Source organism: Apodemus sylvaticus, chromosome 20, assembly GCF_947179515.1.
Source record: "Apodemus sylvaticus chromosome 20, mApoSyl1.1, whole genome shotgun sequence".
Taxonomy (NCBI): Eukaryota; Metazoa; Chordata; class Mammalia; order Rodentia; family Muridae; genus Apodemus; species Apodemus sylvaticus.
In genome coordinates this window covers 53,358,442-53,365,560 of record NC_067491.1, presented here as the reverse complement: position 1 = coordinate 53,365,560, position 7,119 = coordinate 53,358,442, and the positions used below count along the sequence as shown (strand labels likewise).

At 43.1% G+C, this 7,119-nt stretch overlaps 1 non-coding gene across 1 annotated transcript; it reads left to right on the top strand.

The window, feature by feature from the left end:
* The first annotated feature begins 4,941 nt into the window (after positions 1 to 4,941).
* LOC127671379 (U6 spliceosomal RNA) lies at positions 4,942 to 5,050 on the top strand. Its single transcript, XR_007974740.1, has one exon. It is a non-coding gene; the product is annotated as a U6 spliceosomal RNA (small nuclear RNA).
* Positions 5,051 to 7,119: the final 2,069 nt, after the last annotated feature.

Genomic DNA, 7,119 nt, shown 5'->3' with positions numbered 1-7,119 from the left:
GGGTAAGGAGAAAGGATGTGACCACACTTTGCAGAAGAAAAATCAACCCAAATATTCATCAAACATTCGAGCAAGAGATACATTCAAAAAAATGGAGCAACAGATGGTAGAAAGAGCTGTTGAGATGGCTCAGTGGGCACTAGCTCTCGCCTGGCACACATGAGGATCTGAGCAAAAATCCCCAGCATTCACATAAAAGAGCTGAACGTGGCCTCGAACTCCTGTAACCTCAGTGCTATAGATGGTGTGGTCAGGAAGGTGGCTGGAGTGTGCTGACTGCCAATCTAGTGCTAGTTTCAGCGAGAGACCCGCTTTTTTATTTTTATTTTTATTTTTTTATGAGACCCTGCTTTAATACAAAACGTAGTAGTACTTGCCTGGCATACACAAAGCCCCGGGCTTGGTCCTACATGCCTATCATGCCAGCACTCAGGAGATTCAAGGTCATCCTCAACCGCACAGAAAGTGAAGCCAACCACATCAAGGAAAACAAAAAGATCAAAATTCCGTAGGAAGCTTTCTTATGGTCCAGGCATGTGCAAGCCCCCCCCCCCCTCTGGTACACACTAACTAATATAAATATTGTAAGGCAAACATTAGCAATATTTAATCATTGTATTTGCTTGTTTGTTAGACACAGGTCTTACTGTATAGCCCGGGTCCTGCCTCACCCTCACAAGCATATAGGCATATGTCACCACTGCCCCCTCTTTATTAGTATGAATTATTATTACTATTACAGAGCCTGAGATGGAGCCAGATGAGTGATATATTAGGTAGAGGCTCCACCACTGAGATATACCTTGAGCTTCATTTTGTTGGTGGTGGCTATGGTGATGATGATTTGGTTTGGATTGGGGTTTCTCTGTATAGCCCTGGCTATCCTGGAACTCACTCTGTAGACCAGGCTGGCCTCGAACTCAGAAATCCACCTGCCACTGCCTCCCAAGTGATGGGATTACAGGTGTGCACCACCACACCTGGCTAAGATCAGAGATTTAACATTAACCCTGTATTACCATATAATTCTCAAAGCCCTTTCAAAGTTGTTTTTTTGTTTGTTTGTTGGTTGGTTGGTTGGTTTTTTCCCATATAATCAGAGGACAACCTTCAAGATAAGAGATTTAATCTCCACCCCCCTCCCCGACAGGATTTCTCTGTATAGCCCTGGCTGTCCTAGAACTCACTCTGTAGACCAGGCTGGAGAACTCACTCTGTAGACCAGGCTGGCCTCGAACTTAGAAATCCACCTGCCTCTGCCTCCCAAGTGCTGGGATTACAGGCATGTGCCACCACCACCTGGCCCTTTCAAAGTTTGAAAAGTTTAAACGTTTTAAAGGTAGGGCTAGGTGACAAAGTTCAAGGCCCATCCCCCAGAGGGTCTAAGGCTAGGCAGTAGAGCCCCTCCCTAACATGGGAAAGGACTGGGCTCATCCCTCACACCAAGGAGTGGCACTGGGGACAGTCCCTCAATTATGCCTTGTGTCTACATGACCTTGATACTTTTCTAAATGACAGACTGGATATTTTGTAGACAAGCCCTCCATTTGAAAACATCTACATTTCTTCCTCACATTGTTCTTCTGTAAAAAGTACAAAAACAACATTGTGTTCAAAGGATGCATATAGTGTTGATAACCTCCCCTACTGATTATGCTGAGTTGAAATGTTGCCTTCCTGTTTCTCCAGTGTGGGTTAGTGTGCCATATTGTCAATAAGTGACTTATGGGAAAATATTTTGAAGTTAATTAAATATTGTTTGTCAACAAATGTTTGGGGTTGGAGAGATGGCTCAGCAGTTAAGAGCACTGACTGCTCTTCCAGAGGTCCTGAGTTCAATTCTCAACAACCACATGGTGGATCACAACCATCTGCAGTGGGATCTGATGCCCTCTTCTGGTGTGTCTGAAGACAACTACAGTGTACTCATAAAAATTAAAAAAAAAAATGATATTTTTAAAAAACAAACGTTCTGGGCAGTGGTGTCACACGCCTTTAATCCCAGCACTTGGAAGGCAGAGGTAGGCAGATTTCTGAGTTCAAGGCCAGCCTGGTCTACAGAGTGAGTTCCAGGACAGCCAGGGCTGTACAGAGAAACCTTGTCTCAAAAAAATAAAATAAAATAAAAATAAAAATAAAAATAAAAAAATAGAAAGCAAATGTTTGTGAGCAATTTGATATCCCTGGATGATTATTCCCCGATTTGATTATTACTATTATTTCTGGGCATGTAGGTCAATAAACCCACTGCCTTAGTTTCTCTGTTTTGCAACAAAATTTAAGAAACAGAAATTGGAATACGGTTTTGGGATAAGGATATAGCTTGCTTGGTAGTGTTCTTGCCTAGAATCCACAGAATCCAGTGTTCCACTACACAACAGGGCGTGGTGTTCAGTGTCTGTATTTCATCATTCAGAAGGTTTAGACTGAAGGATCAAGAGTTGAATGCCGGGGCTGGAGAGATGGATGGCTCAGCAACTAAGAGCAATGACTGCTCTTCCGAAGGTCCTGAGTTCAAATCCCAACAACCACATGGTGGCTCACAACCATCCATAATGAGATCTGACACCCTCTTCTGGTATGTCTGAAGACAGCTACAGTGTACTTACATATAATAAAAAATAAATCTTAAAAAAAAAAAAGAGTTCAATGCCCTCCTTACCTATATATCAAGTTAGAGTTCAGCCTAGACTAACAACCCAATCTTTAAAAATATTTTTATTTTAAAATATTTTGGCCAAATTGAGAAGAGGTCTACTTTCTATCTACCATGAATATAGTGAATATAGTGAATCCACTGTGAATATATTTTTTTTTCATGGAAAGCGGTGAGCTAAAGACTAGAACAGATATAAATTTACCTGTGACATAGGCTAAGGAGTCTTTTTCTGGATGAAGAAGATCTGGGCCAAAGGTAAGATGCATTGTTTCATTTTCTCTTCTACCACAGAGGCAGTTTTAATTTTGTTTTAAGTTTTATTTTGTTTATGAGTGTTTTGCCTGTATACCAGGTAAATGAAGTCCATGCAGAGTCCAGATCCAGCAGGCAGCATTAGATCCCTGGAACTGGAGTTACAAATGTAACTTGTGAAGTACCCCTGTGGATTCTGGGAATCTAACCTGTGTCCTCTACAAAAGCAGACAGTGCTCTTAACTGCAGAGTCATCACTCCAGACACACAGAGACAATTTTTTATTCAGGGCTAGAGGAAAATATGGTCTTAGGGACTTTTTTCCCTTTCTTTCTTTCTTTTTTTCTTTTTTTTTTTTTTTTGTTTGTTTTTTGTTTGTTTTTTGTTTTGGGGGGTTTTTTTTGTTTGTTTTTTTTGTTTTTTTTGTTTTTTGGGTTTTTTTTTTTTTTTTTTTTTTTGAGACAGGGTTTCTCTCTGTAGACCACGTTGGCCTTGACCTCAAAAATCCGCCTGCCTCTGCCTCCCAAGTGTTGGGATTAAAGGTTTTAGGGACTTAATCCCTTTGTTTAAAAACAAAATGTCTGTTACTTATCAGTTTCGTGTATGTGTGTGGTTTTCCCCACACAAGTGCCTGTCGTGGCATCTATGTGGACATCAGAAGACAATTCTCAGGAATCAGTCCTCTCCTTTCACTGTGTGGGTCCCTGAGATTAAATCTGCATTGTCATGAGGGGTTCCTGTGAGGCTGGGAATGAAACCCAGGATGTCTGTGCGAGATGAACACTCTGTCAACTGAACTACATTCCCATTCCTTTGTTTCTTTGTTCTTTGTTTATTGTTATTGGTGGTGGTGGTGGTGTAGAGTGTATGTGTATGTGTATGTGAGAGACAGAGACAGAGATAGACAGACAGAGACTGACAGAGTAAACAGACACTTTCACCCTCTAAGGGGCCTCATCTGCCTCCAGTTCTGAATGTGTAAAAAGGGCTTGAGTATTTTGTTTGTTTATGGAAGGATATACGGTCTCCACCTATTTTCATTTCTAGCCTGGTAGACTTCTTTGTCCTTAGGTCTATTCTTTTGATCAGTATAGTATGAAGCTTTTTTTTAAAGTTACCTTCAATTCCCATTACTTCATGCTCATTGAACATATTAACTTTGGAAACAGGTGTGATATGGTACATACCCTTAATGTATAAAAGTACAGAGAGAGCCAGGAAGCGGTGGTGCACACGACACACACACACAGACACACACACACACACACACACACACACACACCCCTTTAATCCTAGCACTTGGGAGGCAGAGGCAGGCGGATTTCTGAGTACGAGGCCAGCCTGGTCTACAGAGTGAGTTCCAGGACAGCCAGGGCTACACAGAGAAACCCTGTCACGAAAAAACCAAATCCAAAAAACAACAACAACAACAAAAAGAAATCAAAATGGGAGGATAGGGGATGAGAGAATTTTATATATGTGTGTGTGTGTGTGTGTGTGTGTGTGTGTGCGCGCGCGCGTACACATATACGTGTATATTTGTATATATATATTTCTAGTCTCAGGGGACCTAACTTCCTCTTCTGGCCTCTGTGGGCCCCAGACATGGATGTGGTGCACAGACATACGTGCTGGCAAAACACTCATACACATACAATACAAAATAAATTTCAATTAGAAATCCCAGCTTAGGGGATAGCTCTATGGGTAAGCATACTTGCTACAGAGGCCTGAGAGCATGAGTTCAAATCCTCCGCACTCAGAGCAGTGTCTGTCTGTAACCTTAGCCCTGTAAGGACTAGAGTGTGGAGGACCTCTCTCACTTCCTGGCTGCGCTTTTGTCCCAGGTTCAGAGAGACTCTACTCTGCCTTCTCTGAAGGAGCTTGATAGAACAGGAGAGCCAAAACTGTTCTTCAAAATGCTCCAGTGAACACTAGAGGGCACACCAGCACCCACAAATGCACAAATACCACACACAGAGGCACAGACAGACACACGCTCACTCGCTCACTCGCTCACACACAATCTGTTGCTTGTTTCAGCAGCACATGAACTAAAATTAGAACGACACAGAGAAGATTAGCACGGGCCCTGCAAGCAAGGATCATCTAAAATTTCACTAAGCATTCCATATTTAAAAGGAAAAATTGTATAAACTGAGGACATGACCTCTCCAAAGTATGACTGAGGGGAAGGTTTTTATGACAGGGATGAGGGAGGATGACTATAGCCAGAGGCATCTGGAAGAGTCCAGAACAGGGAAAGTAATAGATTGAACAGGGCCCACAGACTAAACGTGGCTATGAGAGGAGAGAGGGTGCGGAGCAAGAGAAAAAGATTTCAGGCAAAGGAGACAAAGAGCGAAGAGCAAGAAAGGGGAGCTAAGAGAGGAAGGCAGGCAGGGCAGTGGTGGCACACGCCTGTAACCCCAGCACTCGGGAGGCAGAGACAGGCAGATTTCTGAGTTCTAGGCCAACCTGGTCTACAGAGTGAGTTCCAGGACAACCAGGGCTACACAGAGAAACCCTGTCTCAGAAAAAAAAAATGAGAGAGAGACTGGGGACCAAGAGAGTTTGTAGTGAAAGTGGCAGTGCTCTGAGGGAATGAGAAGCTACAGGAGAGAAGCCATGAGCTGGAGATGTTTGTGACACTGAGAGAACCCAGAGGCCAGCAGGTACTTTGGTATGCTCATAGATACCATAGACAGCCATTTGTTCAGAGTTCCTTTTGAATCTGACAAAAAATGTGAGGCCAGACCAGTGGAGCACACCTGTAACCCAAGCACTCTTGAAGGTGAGAAAAGAGGACCTATGTCTGTTTCTAGGCCAGTCTGAGTTACAGTATGAGACCTCCCTTTCCCTGAAAAACAAGGACAGGCCAGACAGGTCAGTGGGTATAGCACTTGCAGAATAAACCTGAGTTCATCTCCAGAATCACAGCAGTTAGAAGACATGACTTAAAAGTTGGCCTCTGGCTTTCAGCCCACAACTCTGCCATGGGCAGAGCCAGTGCTCCAGACCACATCCCACACACAGAGTTAGCTTAACTCTCAATAGAGATTCATCACAACCAGGTTCACAGGTGAGCCCCTCCTGCCCCAATACCTGACCTAATTAAGACCCCTATAGACTCCAATACCTGACCTAATTAAGACCCCTATAGACTCCAGCGGAAGTAGGACCTATCTGCCCTGCTGGACACACATCATCCTTCCCATCCAAAATTGTTCCCGGGGACAAAGCAGATGCTCCAGAGTCCTCCCACACCCAGAGACAGCTTGACTCTCAGTAGTTCCTTTACAACCAGGCTTGCAGGAGGTCTATTATAACCAGGTTTACAGATGGGGAGCTCCTAAACCCAGAGACAGTAAGACTCAAGGAGGTCTACCATAGCCAGGCTCACAGGAGGGACAGGCTCCAATCAGAGACAGCAAGGCCAGTTAACACCAGAGATAACCAGATGGTGAGAGGCAAGCAAGCACCAGGACAATAGCAACAGAAACCAATGCCACTTGGCACCATCAGAACCCAGTTCTCTCACCACAGCAAGCCCTGGATACCCTAACATGCCTGACCTAGAATCTCTTATCATGAAGGTGATAGAGGACCTTAAGGAGGACATAAATAACTCCCTTAAAGAAATACAGGAAAACACAGGTAAACAGGTAGAAGCCCTGAAAGAGGAAACACAAATGCCTTAAGGAGATACAGGAAAATACAATCGAACAGATGAGGAATTGAAGAAAGCCATCCAGGATCTAAAAATGGAAATAAAAACAATACAGAAATCACAAAGGGAGACAACCCTGGAGATGGAAAATCTAGAAAAGAGAGCAGGAGTCACAGATGCAAGCATTACCAACAGAACACAGGAGAAAGAAGAGAGAATCTCAGGCATAGAAGATAACATAGAAGACATTGATACAACAGTCAAAGAAAATAAGAGAATACAAGAAGCTCCTAACCCAAAACATTCAGGAAATTCAGGACACCACGAAAAGACCAAACCTAAAAATAATAGAAATAGAAGAGAGTGAAGATCCCAATTCAAAGGGCCAGAAAACATCTTCAACAAAATCATAGATGAAAACTTTGCTAACCTAAAGAAATGACCATAAATGTACCAGAAGCCTACAGAAACCAAATAGATTGGACCAGAAAAGAAATTCCTCCAGTCACATAATATTCAAAACACTAAATGCTCAGAA